Source organism: Talpa occidentalis, unplaced genomic scaffold (genome assembly GCF_014898055.3).
Source record: "Talpa occidentalis isolate TD23 unplaced genomic scaffold, MPIMG_talOcc4v2.1 talOcc4.13, whole genome shotgun sequence".
NCBI lineage: Eukaryota > Metazoa > Chordata > Mammalia > Eulipotyphla > Talpidae > Talpa > Talpa occidentalis.
Genome location: NW_023601322.1, coordinates 65,482,516 through 65,496,650, shown reverse-complemented (window position 1 = coordinate 65,496,650; position 14,135 = coordinate 65,482,516). Strand labels below are relative to the sequence as shown.

At 38.5% G+C, this 14,135-nt stretch overlaps 1 protein-coding gene across 5 annotated transcripts in view; it reads left to right on the top strand.

Moving 5' to 3' along the window:
- Window positions 1–14,135, top strand: part of ARHGAP26 (Rho GTPase activating protein 26) — a 506,434-nt gene that overhangs the window by 244,058 nt on the left and 248,241 nt on the right. The gene's annotated exons all lie outside the window — the stretch shown is intronic.

Here is a 14,135-nt window from a genome sequence, read left to right as displayed (position 1 = left end):
AGTATGATTATTTGATTAATATCTGACCCCCTCCTGGATAGTCATCTTCAGGAGGAAACGAACATTACAGGTTGTGAGGTTTGTTTGTGTTCTTGAATCCTTCCTTCTTATTGACTGGCACAGAGTAGGTGTTCAATGCATACTTGGAAAAATATCAGGTGAATGAATCAAAGGAAAATTAGAGTATGGTTGATTGGTTTAGTATGATTTGTTCTTAGCTGAGACTATTTTTTCAGTGATTTTGCTTTTACAGATCTTCAAAAATCTGCAGCTTACTGTTCTCTTTCTTTGTGGGCTTTTTTGGTATAAATATAACATGTAAGTCCTTTCAATTGTTCAGCATTTTCTTCAAGCCTCAGATCACTATTGACTTCATCTTCACTACCTTTGTAGACTTGAACCCCTCTTATTTTAACTTTGATTATATGTCCTTTAATATCCTGTCATTATTTTTGTCTTTATTATTTTAACCTAACCTCTGGGTAGTAGGATTGGTCATGAGAAGGAATTTGAGCCTCATGCTTCATCTGAGTGTTTTTATAGAAGTATAATTTGTAACAGTGTACATATTATATCAACCTAATATGTACAAGTCTTAAAAGATGTTTAATATTTACTTCTGTGAATATTGTTCTGATTTGATGTAGTTTTTCAGTCAGCTTGTGTTGATTTTGTAATAAATAAAAGTCATAATGGAGAGATCTCTGTGAACTGTTCTTATTTCTTTAGACATATCTTATTCTTTCTTTGTCATTACCATTAGTTGCAATTGTAGAGTCATACTTCTGTTGTGGAACTTCCAATCCTCACCATGCTCATTTTACTGTATAAAAGCTATATAGCTTCACTTCAGGTTATTTAACCTTTTAGTCTTTGCTTGACATTTAGGTTACTTTAATATTTTTATTACATCATTACAAAAAGTGGTATGGTGAAAATCCTCACATGTACTCCACTATTTACCTGCTGGAGCTTTTTTCTAGGATACACACAAAGTGGGATTGCAGGTTGAGTGGTGTGCACTTTTAATATTTTAATGTTCCTTCCCTCTTGAAGATGACTATCCAGGAGGGGCTCAGCTTAATCAAATAATCATACTACTAGACTAAATCTGTTCTAGGTTATATTGTTGCCTTCAATGACCCAATGGGGTGTCTGTTTTCTCCCCACCTTTGCCAGCACTGGCTATTATGAATCTGTGTGTCAATGTGGTGGAAAATTGTATCTTGTTTCCATTTGCATTTTTCAAATTACTAATAAGATTGAAAATCTTTGTTCACATTCTCAGCCATTTGTATTTTTCCCACTTCATACATGTATGTAAAACATCTAGAAAGTGCCTGGCACATGTTTCATGTTATATATAGTATTATTTGTATTCCTTTTTGAATTTCTTTTTTTTTTTAAAGATTTATTTATTCATGCATACAAGAACTGGGGTACAGGCCAGACGTGTGGCGTGTGGGAGGATTCACCATAGACAGAGTGGGGAACAGAACAGGCAGACTGATGAAATACACTGCTGAGGGGAACAGCGGGTGAGACAGGAGAGGTCTGCTGCGCCATGTGGGATTCTCGCTGGCAGGCCAGGATTGAACCTGCACTGCAGAGGCTGTGGACAGCTTCATATCGCTGTGCTCAACTGCCTGTACCACCAGGGGAGGCCCCCTTTTTTGAATTTCTGACCTTGGGATTATACCCATCATTTTTCTCAGTTCTGCTTTCTAAAGGCCAAGGTATAAACCTAACTTTTTCTAGTGTTCTCTCCTTGACTTACAGGATTTTTTTCACTTCTATCCTTGTGGGTGTCTCTTACTTTCTAGCAACCCACCCTGCTGCTCAGGTTTGAAGTAGTGTATGACACATGGCTCATAGTCCTTCTCACCTGAGCCCTGCTCTCTTGCTTCACCAGGCTGTGAGAGCTGAATGGGATGCCCAGGAACCTCCAAATCACTCTGCTCTGACAGCATTCGGCTGCATATCAGACTTTTCCATGTGCTACTAAGTCTTATGTTTTCTCAAGGATCCTTGAACTGCAGTTTCTGGCAGCTGCAAGGGCACTCAGCCTACCAGCCCAGCTGACCTGTGTGCATTTTTATTTATTTTTCAAATTTTATTTTTTAATGAAATGGCATTGTTTTACTTTTTTTTTTTTTCATTTTTGAGGGTATAGGATTGCTCCCCTCAGATGTGGTCACTGCAGCTTTCCAGTCCTCCACCATAGTCCATTGTCTCTCCTCCCCTTTCTAACTTCCCTCCTCCCTGTCCTGTGTGCTTTTTTTGCTATCCTTTCTACCATCTCAGGAAAGAGAGAGAAGATGCCTGCCCCTCTCTATACTGGTTCCTGAGGGAGGTCTTTGTGCAGCTGCTTTCCCATTTTGTTAACTCTGTGTACAGTTTGATAGTTTTTTGGAAGTTTCTTCCTTCCTTTTTTGGCCTAGGTTTACTACTGCCCACCCTCATCAGAAGACATTGGCATAAGTGAGGCAGCAACACTGAAAGTTTCTGTCACCAGTTAGTTGTTCATTTGAGTCAGAATTAAGGCCAAATTAAGAGTTCCCTAATTTGTTTCCTCCATCTGGAAGATGACATTTTTGCAAGTCAAGAATTTGTCAGAGACTAGTTGTGTATGTGTGCTCTGTGTGTGTGTGTGTGAACTCATTTAGAATCATTTTTTTTTACTTTTCATTTTGAAAGCATTTCAGACTTAAAGTATTACAGAAATAGTGTAAAGAATTTCAGAATGCCCTTCACCCAGATACCCTAAATGTTAAAATCTTACATACAGTGTAACTATCAAACTGTAATACTGTATCAACGTATTACCTATTTTACAAATCTTAAATTTTATCCTTTGTCCCACTAATATATTTTTTTTTCTGGTTCAGGATCCTATCCAGGATTGCACTTCATTGTCACATCTCTTTATTTTCATTTACCTGGTGTAGTTCAGTTTGGCTTTTTAATGGAACCTTGCCATCAAGACAACAATTTATCTCTCTTTTCATCTTGGGGTTTATTTGGGGACTGTTGTTAATATCCTCCTGCTGTCTCGGTAATAATTCATACCTTTCCACAGTAAAACCACTTAGGTTTCTCTCTGTCTTCTTGCAGAGGCTCTCTGCTATAAATTTCATGTTTGTAGATTTTCTTATGTTTACTGCTTTTGAACATTTTGTCTTCTGCTCTGTATACTTCTATTCCTTATGCAATTTACTATGTTTATTATCTCTATTGTAATTGGTTTAAAGATACTTGAGGCTATAATTGGATCTTAATAGACATTCCATTGTGTGACATCCCACCTCTAGCGGCAGCACCAATTACGGTTGGCCTTCTCTCAGATATTACGGCAGTGATTCATGGGAGTGGAGATTATGGTTGGATTAGCTTCAATTTTTTTTTTCCTCTGTGGGAAAGGCAGTCAATAAAAGAAAGAGTGACTGTTCATTTGTAGAGTGATGGAACTGCCTCTTAGTCCATTTCTACACCTTTTTCTTACACCCTAAGAGCCAGAAAGTGATCATATTTGTTAGTGCTCAAATCAAGGATGGTATTTAAAAAAATATATTGGCAGAAGAATCTGGAGGCATTTTGATTATTAGGAAGTCTGTGAATTAGGTTGTTTGCTTTGTGATGAGGTATGTAACAAGATAAGCATTTCTGAAAAATTATCTTGGGAATTGCTGAATTGGACTTCAGTGTGGTCAAGTCAGGGAGCCCCTGATGCCAGTGTGACCACATTCTTTTTGGGTGTGTTTCCAAAAATCCTGCCCCCTGACCTTGGAAGAAAACACCAGAACAAGTAAACACATCCTAAAAGCAAAGCTATTTTCTAGTATGGTTTTAAAATCTTTCCTTTTGGTCATCTGGAAAATAGTGCAGACATGCGGTCTAGTGGTTATGGCCAAAGGCCGAGCAGAAGGAGCACGGCCTCGGACAGCCCCCAGCCAGCTGCCATTGCACCCGCGTGCTGTGTGGTCTTGACCTAAAGCCCAGAAAAGTGAGGTTACCCCATCTTTACTCCTTTATTCCTAAAAGTTAAAAAAAAGGAGAGAGTGAGGGGAACCAAAAACTAAGATTCCTCATGTTAGCAACACACCCTCACTCTTATAACCATTCTATTTCATTTTCTTTATCCCAGAAAACTAAAAAGAGCTTTACTTCAGCCAGATTAAGGAGATCATCAACATTCTTGAGGTGAATTGATGAACAGTTTTTCGATTTGGTTTTTATATTGGGGTTGGGAAGGCCAAGTGTTTAAATACATTGGAGTCCTTTTTTAACTTGCCCTTGAAACTACTGTATAGAATGAAAGCCATCTTTCTCCTACTAGTGTTGGCCCATACCAGGCATCTGAATGGATAATAATACCTTGCTTTGGTACTTTCTCCACCTAGTTCATACCTCTGTGTTGTCATCCCAGGAAGATGTTGTCTACCGAGGGCAGGGACCATGTCTTTTTCATGTTAAATGTTGCCTACTTTGGGTACTTAGTAAAGTGCTAAGATTTTAGAAACACAGTAAGCACCCAGTTACTAATTGAATTAACTTGGAGACAATGAGTTGAGTGAAATTCTGTTATGTAATCTACAGTCAAATTTATCTGTTGAATGTCCTGGATTCTGTTCATTTAGGACCACTCTAAATAGAAATTCATGAAGGCAAGAATCTTGACTTTGTTCTTCTTCACTGTCCCTGGCATCTCAAATAGCCCTATGCCAAGAGCACTGCACATGAAGTCTCTATGTTCAAGAAATATTTATTGAATGAATGATGAATAAGAAAAAGAATATCCAGAAATATACTCCTCTTTTTAGTCACAGACTTTGAACATAGATATTGCTTCCACACTGCTCAGAATTCATTCTTTATATCTTATATATACAAATACTGTAATATTAGTATATGGCAAAAACCACTGTGCTGTGCCAGAGAAAGTTTCAGGTAGGAAGATCTGTTAGAGATTGAGGATTTGGCATTGATTAAGAAGTTTATCATCTTTCAACTGTTGCTTACTGTCTTGAGCACCAACAATTAAGTTAGTGTGTGGAAGTATGCACATGCACCATGTGCAATATTAGCTGTACATGTGTGTGCATGTTATATATATTGATTTCTTGCCATTTTCTGGCTTTCCTTGAATTCCTGAATAATAATTATTCTCAGAGCTGTGGTTACTGGTGACAAGATTGTCATTTGTAAAAGAAACTGTGAACATCACCATTCTTTTGGCCTTATTGAAGAAGCTGAGAGTGGATAGCATTCCATTTCCTAAGACAGTTCCTTTACTTTAGCCCATTATTTAGAATATTAAGAATATATAGCCTAAGAAAAAGTGTTCTATATACATTATGAACCCCCCCCACCCCCACACACACATACACACACACACCCTGTCCTGATGTGTTATAACAGAGAAGTTGAAGAACATCATGCATATTTCCACAGATGCGTTTCACTCTGGGTACAAGAAGATTCTTGCTGGCTTAGTTTAGTGCAAAGAAAGTAGTAAAGGATTAAGTGCATGGACTTCGAAATCAGCCTATCTGAATTTGAATTCTGATTTTGCTGTGAGCTCTTAAATATATCATGTAAATTCTCTAAGCTTCTGTTCATCCAGTTATAAAGTGGGGGAGTAATAGTATTGGAGCAGATACCACATTGGAGATACCAAGGTTAATGCACACTTGACAGTGAATTACTAAGACTTTTAGATTTTTTAAATATGTCTGCATATATATTACATCATTGTCTAGAGAGTTTGAAGATCTATCCTGACTCTACGCTGACTGACTTTGGACTAGTTGCAGTTGGTAAACTTACAATTATTCAGGAAAACTTAACTATGATATATTTTCTTTTCTTTTTTGGGGAGTAGCTCTTGGAAGAGAATATAAAGCAAGAAAGCAAAAATAGTAATACTTAAAAAAAAACATCGGACTAAAAATTGCAGAGAAATAGGATTCTGAAATTATCAGGCTAGCTTTATTAACTTTATGTTGATATGATAATAGTACATAAAGCAAACATAGAAATGTCCTACTGAGGTTTTATAGTGATTTCCAGAGAGAGTTGAAACATGTTGGCAGAAAGGATTACAGGGCTACTTAGGATACATTATTGTTAGTCTATTGCAAGGGGCTCAGTGGCCGTGTGATTAATACATGTTTTTCTGGGAGTATGACCAGAACTGTATTACAGAAAGTTTTCATTTTGCCACTATCATCTCTTTAGTTCTAAAATCTACATATTGTAAGTATTGTGTCATTGTTCTTCTTTGGTTAGGTCCAGTAATACATCATCAGAATCAGTTTTGGAGGTTAGTATCAATGTTAACCCGGAAAGTTCTCTGTTTCTTGCGTGGGTGTATCTCATCTCCAGCCACCATGTAGTTCACTTTGTTTATGTATTCATCATAATCACAGGAGCGTTGGTACAAAGAATTAGACACAAAGTTACAAGGATAAGAAGGGAGGGAGGAAACTGTAACTTAAATGAGTTCCATTGATTTGGTGAATAGGGACTTCTCAGCTTGGGGTCCAAAGATGGACTTGGGGAGGAAATGGGAACTCTCTGAAGTGGCATGGAAGATATTTGTACTAAAGAAAAAAATCCCATAGCAATTAATAGTTGACAAAGGACACTGTGGCCCACTGCCACATGACCATTTCTTGAGAATAGTCTTTGGGGTCAGGCTCTCTGTTCTGAATAATCATTAAAATAATGGTATATTGTTTCTTCCGTGCCTACTTTTGAGTTCAAGAGGACTGCTTAGTCCATCTGTCTGCTGGTTGCTGGCATTCTGAGTGAGGTAAAATAAAACCTCATTTCTTTTGTGAATAAATTATATGGAGAACATGCTTTGGAGAGTGAGTATGTGTATATAGGGGTAGGTTGGGAGGGGGAGAAGGTGTAGAGAATGACAGCCAGTGGGAAAGAGAGAACACATATGCATTGGGGACTGTCTCACATTGGGTTTTCATGTTGGATTGCTACCTACTATATTATCCCATATTGATTTGTACTTGTGCTTTCCATTTTGTGACCACCAAATTAACATTTAAACTCAGATTCTTGGAGTGACTTTTTTTTTACACATTTTTGGAGAGCTTTAAAAAGCTTTACATGCAAAGAAATGAAGTAGAATTAATATTGCATTTTCTTTAATTCCTGAACAACTCTATTTTCCATTCCAAGAGAATTGACTTCATGGTTATAAGGAGGTCTGTAACCCTGCAATTGTTTGAGTTAACTTTATTCCAGGCTAAATTATGATTGAGGCCAAATGAGATTGAAGAGAACCCTCTCTCAAATAAATGTCGATCACAGGGATAGCTACAAGAGTTACATGAAGAAAAGAACACTTTCAGGATGGGTCCTGTGTATGTATAGTACTTTAGGAGAGCCCATTTTGCATCCAGACCAAGTTATTCTTTTAGTATCTTTCTTTTAAAGTAGTTTCTAGGATGATAAATACTTAGGAAGTGTAAACTAGACTTTCTCTCAAAGTTGTCCTTGTCTTTGGCAAACTTTTGAAGAAGGTTAGAAATGTAATGTAAAGACGGAGGGAACTGTCCCCACTTCTGTTGCTCATTTGTGCCCCAGCACCTCCATGCTTCACCTGGAATAGCAGACAAAGAATTCAGATTTGGGCAGGGGTCTGATCTAATCAGCTATTGTGGACAGGATAGGTCACTTTCAGGGCCTGATTGCCTCATCTGAAAAATGAAGAGACTTGTGTGGGTACATCAGTCTTTAGGATTGTATCAGTTAAGGGGGATCTTGTAGCTCTGAGATGTGAATCCAGATCTTCTGAGTAATCAACCAGTCAAGATATGATCATGTAGACTAGTGGAGGGTCCTGCCACAGAAAGTCCCCATGCTGCTCATTTAGAAAGTTTTTCTACATCTGCTGGATTGGAGATGAACACACCACAAGAGGAGTACGTGGCTTGGAAGTATTGCAGATAATATTAGTTTCTTACAGCTTCTGAAATAAATTTCCAAAAACTAGGTGGCTTATAAGAATAGAAATGTATTCTCTCACAGTTCTGGAAGCCAGAAGTCATAAATCAAGGTATCAGTAGGGTCATGCTCCCTTTAAATGCTCTGGAAGAGAATCATTCCTTGCTTCATGCAGCTCTAGGCATTCCTCGCCTTACCATTCCAATTTCTGCTCAGTTTTCATGTAGCTTCTCTCTTTATCCATATCCTCTCCTCTTCTGGCTTATATAAGATACTTGTCATTGGATTAGGGCCCAACAGATAATCTAGGATGACCTTAATTACATCTACAAAGACCGTATTTCCAAATAAGGTTCTGAAGGTTAGGACATAGATGTATCCTTTTATCAGTCACCATTGAATTCACTGGAGCAGATTATTTTCCTTTCTTGGTCTCTGCCTTGTAGAAGTGCCACATACCATCTTGCTACTGACATTCGGCTGTGAGAGATGCCTCTCTTTGGGGAGCTTCCTCTGGGTATGTTTCTATTTTCTTTTTCTCTTATCTAAGTCACACATGCTAAAATTTGTTGTAGTTTTGTCTGGAAGTGACTTTCATGTTCCCCTGCTGCATTGCTAACAGACATTACAATATACCTGTCAGCAGAGGACAGTCTTGGTTCCTCAGTGGAGGAGATGGCACAAGGTTGAGAGACACAGCTGTTGATAGAAAAGGAAAAATAAGAGACACCAGAAATCCCATCCTGACCCTGTTCCATGAACCATTCTTTTGTTAGTCTAAAGCAGAAACAGGTATTTACTCTGAGGGAGCTCAGTCATACCTTGACCCCCTTTATCTCTCATAATTGGCTATTACTTTTCTTGCTTGTTTGCTTTTATTAAGGTAGTAGCAGGTGCAATGGCATGGAGAAGATACAACTTATCTAACCCCTTGCCCCATTCAGTGAATTTAAACCATGCTATGGTCCAGTCTGACAAAGTGAAAACCCCTTTCCCGGATTCCCTCACTGGTTGCCCATTGCCATTTCTTCATACAACACAGGAGGATGTGAGCTGCTCTTCAAAATTCTGAGCCTCTGAAATTCAGTTCAGTGAACATTTATTCAGTATAAACTATGTTCCGGCAACCATATAGGTATTGAGAAAGTAAACAAGCAGAGTAGGCACCTGCCCTTGTGCCATGAATAGTACCCTTTTTTCCTTCGTGTGTGGTACAGTTTTCTAATCTTGTGCACTGTGGTGCTTAGTTGTTTCAAACTGAGTAACATCTTTGTAAAGCTTCCATGCAAGTTAATCTTAACTGTGCACCAAACATCCAGATGTGGTGTCTCATAGTTTCAGAGTCTTATTTCTCGTAGGTTTGAAGCTTTCAATGGTCTATTTCAAGCACCTGCTTGTTTCATCATTTCCATCCTCTCTAATTGTCTGATTTTTCAAGTTCTGACCCTGGAGGATACTGTCTTTGTCATGCTAGTTGATTATTTTAGGACTTGCCAAAATTAAGACTGCCTGTCTTATATGGACAAAATTGTCCTTTCATTCTTTTTAAAAATTTAATGAGTGGAATGTGTGGTGACCTCTTGATCAGATACCAACCAAAAGAGTTTCACTGTCCTTTTTTACCTATGTTGCCAAGGCTAAGTATCATTCCTACCTGAGGTAGATTTCAAGTGTTCATCTGGGATGGGGCCACAGAATTATCCTGCAGAGCCTTGGTCAGTGTGGTCCACTTAGGGTAGTGGTATCCCAGTTTTCTTCAGACCTGAGTCTCTAGTGGAATCTGATTGTAACTCTCTTGTCTTCTTTGGGCCACTGAAGAGCATGTTCCTCCATTCCCCCGCCCCCCTCCCCCGCCATTTTAATATAGATGTTACAAGACAAGCAAGTATGTTGTCCAAGGAAAGTTACTTAATCCTGCAACCCAATTCTGGAAGGGGGCATCAAGACATTGGGAATATTATTAAAGACCACTAGGTAGTAGTTAAGGTCTGCTAATCCCACTCTTCCTATGAAGTAGAAGAATGTTGAACCCCACAAATGGCATTTTTTTCTGAGAATTTACTACAATTTTCACCTAGTTTACAGCTCAGACCAGGGTATGCTTTTTTTCTCTGCTCTAGTGTCGGTCTTGGCTGAGCATACTACATCCTTGGCTTCTGGTAGAGTCCCTTTGTTCTTGTAATTGAAAATTCCCAAGGTTACCTCTCCTCTGTGTTATAAATATGTTTTCTAACGAATTGAGGAATTGCCCTCCCCACTCAAGCCCAGCCCTTCTGGACTTATTCAGTTAGTCTTGTTTTCTCTCTAGCACTGTTTTCTTTCTCTCTTAAAAACACTCTGCTTCCTTGTTAGTCCAGACTATCCGCTTCCCATTGGGATCTCTGCACCCTCCCTCCTGAGAGCTTGCCAGGTCCCCCTGCCTAGAGCAGTAATTTTTTCCAGTAGCACAGTATCTGGCACACAGTCCACTCAGGACGCGTTGAGTAAGTGCATGAAACTTGATTACTGTCCAGTGATGACAAAACATCAACTCAAAATGTATTTTAGGTGTTTAACTATATGATTTCACTCACATGTGGAAGATAAAGGTATGGGAAAATGGACAAGCAAAACAAAATAAAAACAAGCTCTTAGACTGTCAGAACAAAATAGCAGTTATCAGAAGGGAATGGAGGAAGAGTGGGTAAGTAAATTGGGTATAAAGGGGCCAATTGTATGATGAAGGATAAAAACTAGACTTTTGGTAGTGATTGTAATGTAGTAAATACAGACATTGATTTATAGTGGCATATACCTGAAACCAACATAATGTTATTAACCAGTGACTGCAATATAAAATTTTTAAAAACAGATTTGAGGTGTTTTTATGTCTACCCACCTAGATCTTGCCCTTGGCCTCATAGGGACATAGAAGGATCTGTTGTAGGCTTTTTGTTTATTTGTTTTGTAAAATGCAGTTTATTTATTTACTGAGATATCTACTATAGAGCTAATTCCTGTGTTGCTTAAATGTCAATTCAAAAGTACATTACCAATTTAATAATGACTTTTGGAGGGCAAGATAAACTATTTCATTACATATAAACACAGATTATAAGATATATTCAAGTTTCAGGATAAAAGTGTGGTAGAATGAAGGAAATAGGGTATGTCTAATCTCCTAGTGATGTACTGTGATTGGCCTGAAGGAAAACTATATTCACAGGATGTTTCATGGAAGGGGGCGGGGATCAGAGATTCTTTTAAAAATCCAATGAATACTATGACTGACATAAAAAATAAATATACATGAATTCAAAGGGATCTGTGTACTCTGTGTTCATTGCAGCCCTATTTACAATGGCTAAGTTTTGGAAACAGCCTGAGTGCCCAAGGACAGAAGGGTAGATCAGAAAAATGTGGTATGTACTCACTCTCTCTCTCTCTTTCACACACACACACAGAGAGAAATACTACTCAGCTATAAAAAAGGAACTCTCTGGCATCTGCAATAAGATGAAACTGGAGAGCATAATGCTTAAGAGGTTTGAACCTATAACCCCTGGAGAACATACAAAGATATAAACCTACATTACCTCAACACTCAACAAACACAATTTGGGGGCGGGGGGATCAACATACTTAAAGTAGAAATTTTGGCATAACACTTATTGAAGTTTATGGATCCTCTCAGTCTATCTAGGTTACAAATTTCTGACCTCAAGCATTGTAGAATAGCATGACCTTGTTTGACACTATTGGTAAAAATCTCCAAGGATTTTGATTTTTCTTTATTATAATTAGTCTTTTTCCTGGTCCTTTATTTAGGTTTTCAAAATTCCTGCTATGAGTGAGACCATCTGGTATTTTTCTTTTTCTTTCTGGTTTATTTCGTTGAGCATGATCCCTTCCAGCTCCATCCATATTGCTGCAAATTGCATGAGTTTATCTTTTTGATTGCTGAGTAATATTCCATTGTGTATATGTACCATATCTTCTTGATCCAGTCATCTATTTTTGGGCATGTGGCTTGTTTCCATAGCTTAGCTATTGTAAATAGTGCTGCTATAAACATAGGAGTGCAGGTGCCCTTTTGAATTAATGTTTCTGTCTCCTTTGGGTAAATACCTAGGAGTGGAATTGCTGGATCATATAGAAGCTCTATCTTTAGTAGGTTGAGGAATCTCCACACAACTTTCCATAGTGGTTGGACCAGTTTGCACTCCCCCCAGAAGTGCAGGAGAGTTCCTTTAGGGGGGAGAGAGGTGGGGAGTGGAAGGATTAGGGTCAAAATAAGGGGGGGGTGGGAATTGTATGGGAAATATAACCAAAATGAAAGTGGATACATTGTGCAAAAATGAAAAATGATGTAAGAGTTACATAAAATAAAAAAAATAATCTCCAAGGAATGACTGAAGAAGACATCTTGCAGTGTTTTTATCAGAAACCTTATTTAGGTTATTCACATTGAGAGACTCTATTGTCCTCTAATAGGGAAAATGGAAGTAGATGGTGACCAGTCCCAGGTGTTAGTCCCCTTGTAGCCCTCTCTTTGCCAGGACACATCTCATGCTACCCTATATAATGTGTAGCACACCCAAAGTGAATCTTTGTAAAGCTTGCTGCTTACTTGGCCTTGCTTAACTGAAATGCCAGGATCTTGGCTATGGCAATGAGTGGAGTCTAGTCATTCCAGTTATTTCTTTAGAATAGTCTCTGGAGGGCTTCTTTTACTTAGGACTTTTGAGGACAGTAGAGGATTTGTTGATAATGCTTAGACCTACACTGTGTAATGAAGTCATGCATGGTTTTAATCATAACTATGGCAGTAACGGCCTTGTTTATCTGCATTTTCATTATCTGAATCCCTGAAGTTATGAACTTACCTAGGGAAGCAGAGCTATGATTAATTGAAAACATAAGCTGATGACAGACAACTAATAAAATTAGTCATAGCTCAACCAGTTGTCCTCCTTGTTTAAAACTTTCATTTATTTTGGGATTTATTTTGGGGCATCTTACCCATATCCTGGTCTCTGAATGGCAGATAAACATTGAAATGTAGGGCTAAGAAAAATTTTACCTCTTAATGAAAGCTCTGTGATTTTATGAAGTTCACAGAAGTGGTACTGAAACTTTCTTTAATCATGTGCAGTGGTCAGGATCATGGAAGGGCCTGGGGGTGTTAGATCAGTTAATCCTTGATGAAGAGAAAACACTTGAGGGTGATAACTTGATAGGCACTTGAAAGGAGAATAATTTGAATCAAACCATTAAGAATCAAACCATTAAGAATCAAACCATTGAATCAAACCTTGAAAGAAATGATGAGACCCTCAATTGTTTTGTAAAATTGATCATTTTTTGATTATACTGTTCAAGTTGAACTTAAAGGCTCTAACAAACTCTTGGAGGAAAAACTGTATTTTGTGTACAGGAAAATAATAACTGAAATATTATTTAAAGGACCCTTAATTTCTTATTTTATCTCTCTAGATAAAATCCTAACCAACTCCCCACATCCACCAAGGATCATCATTTCATGTTAAAATACTGGTTCTTATGTTAAAAGGATTCACCTTGTTGCTTTGACTTTGTATCATTTACCCTGAGGCAAACAAGATCCTTTTTCTGATACAGGATTGGATAATTCATGAGAGGCAGTGGGTTTTGGTATAGAAGGCTAGGTCCTCCAAATTAAGAAAGGAGTCTGAGGGGCCTCCCCGGTGGCGCAGCGGTAGAGCGCTGGGTTGCGAAGCTGCCCGCAGCCTCTGCGGCGCCGGTTCGATTCCCGGCTGCTCCCCGGCCACCGGAGGAGGGTCCCACATGGTGCGCAGACCTCTCCTGCCACCCGCTGCTCCCCTCAGCAGTGTACTTCGGTCCTTCTGCCTGCTCTGCTCCCCGCTCTGGTTCTGGTGAATTCTCTCACCCTCCCGCGCTTCTGACTGTACCCAGTGCATGTATAAACAAAAAACAAATGAACAAATAAATAAATAAATAAATAAAACATGCCTCTATAAAAAAAAAAAAAAAAAAAAAAAAAAAAAAAAAAAAAAAGAAAGGAGTCTGAGTTTGATCTAGATTTCTGTGCTGCACTGCTTTTATCCCTCGCTTCCTGTATTGGGAAGTATCTTCTTGTATTGCAGTGCACCCTGCTTTTTATAGACAGTGCTCCAATACTCTTGTGC